The following is a 1,914-nucleotide window of genomic DNA, read 5'->3' as shown; positions in this document are numbered from 1 at the left end:
GGCACCACTCTCCTCTCGCTTCTCTTTTCCCTTGAAACAGGAGCACCCTCTCCTCGCTCTCCTCTTTCCCCTAAACAGGAGGCACCACTCTCCTCTCTTCTCTCTTCCCCTTGAAACAGGAGGCACCACTCTCCTCTCTTCTCTCTTCCCCTTGAAACAGGAGGCACCACTCTCCTCTCTCCTCTCTTCCCCTTGAAACAGGAGGCACCACTCTCCTCTCTTCCCCTTGAAACAGGAGGCACCACTTTCCTCTCTTCACTTCCCCTTAGAACAAGCCTCGGTAGGAAACACAGTAGCCTGTTACTCTACTCACTGGTAACCCAATCAGTCTCGCCTTAATCTCCCCACCCTGCACCTCCCACTCTATCCTTACGCCCCTCTCCAAAAAATCTACCTCCACTTTTCCAGAACAATGCACTTAGTATGTTTTATTTAAAATTCCCCATGCATCACCTAGGTTGCATCATTTATGGCACCCAATTCCCTATATAGTGCTATGGTCCCTGGTCAAAAGTAGTGCACTGTATAGGGGATAGGGAGCCATTTGGGACACAGTCTGACCTAGACACCTGAGAGTCATTTGCTCAACGGACGGACGCTCCAAATCCACTTCACCTCTCGCTCTGTGGCCTCTGAAGCACACAGTCACACCATACCTTAACTCACGTGTCCCTGTCCAACTCCCAAGCTATCCGTCGTGACGTCGTTGGTACACTGCAGATGGTGCGTCGTGTAGCGGCGTTTTCAGGTCATGGATTTTTTTTCTCCAAATGGCACCCTACTCCCTACATAGTGCACTACTTTTGACCAGGGCCCAATCTGGTCAGAACGGGTGGACTATGTATGGAATAGGGTGACATTTGGAACACAKTTCCTGTGTCTAGATACGTAACATTTAGAACAGTTATGTATGAAGGTGTCAGGATGAAAACACCAAACAGAGATTGAAATAAGGCTGGSCTCTCTGAGATTCCCTCATCTTTTCCTCATTAAATGTGTCTCTTTTTTWAATTGTTCAACGTCAATAAATGTATATATTTGATTGATTTAATAGCAGAGGTAAGTTATTTTACAGGTAGCCTAGTGGTTAGAGTGTTGGGCCAGTAACCGAAAGGTTGCTAGATCGAATCCCCGAGCTGCCAAGGTAAAATCTGTTGTTCTGCCCCTGAACAAGGCAGTTAACTCACTGTTCCTAGGCCGTCATTGTAAATAAGAATKTGTTTTTAACTGACTTCCCTAGTTAAATAAAGGTAAAATAAAATAAATAAATAGACCCACATACATTTGAGATTTGTAAATGGGATGCGATCACCTGAAAATGTATTAATCAAAGAAAGAGAAACGTCATGGGAAGGAACATATAAATGGTAAAGTTCATGTTGAGCATTTGTGTAATTCAAGTGTGTTCTCAACAGGCTTCTGGTGAGAAGGTCTAGCTGTGATTCCATTGGTCAAATGCATTTTATAGTACTTGTTTACATAACGTCCTAGTCTACTCTACCGCCTCCTTCTTAGAACATCTCTGCTCTCTAGTGGCTGATGTGGGAACTGCAACAAGGTCATTTGAGAATTGGAACAATGTCATTGAAGTGATATCTCATGTTTACTGATGAGGGTGATACAGTATGTAGCCCACAAACAACCCACACCATGATTCAATCATTGACAGTGTTGTGCATGGAGGCCGTTGGCATGGTAAAACTGACAAACGTGAAATGTCTGATCAGAGGGCATTTGGTGCCATAGGTCTACTACAACTACCTTGACTAACCCGTAGCCCAGCACATTAACTCTGTATAGCTACCCCCTGTATATAGCCCAGCACATTACCTCTGTATAGCTACCCCCTGTATATAGCCCAGCACATTAACTCTGTATAGGTACCCCCTGTATATAGCCCAGCACATTAACTCT

The sequence above is a fragment of the Salvelinus sp. IW2-2015 genome, unplaced genomic scaffold (genome assembly GCF_002910315.2).
Source record: "Salvelinus sp. IW2-2015 unplaced genomic scaffold, ASM291031v2 Un_scaffold2321, whole genome shotgun sequence".
In the NCBI taxonomy this organism is placed as follows: Eukaryota; Metazoa; Chordata; class Actinopteri; order Salmoniformes; family Salmonidae; genus Salvelinus; species Salvelinus sp. IW2-2015.
Note: the sequence above shows the minus strand (reverse complement) of the source record.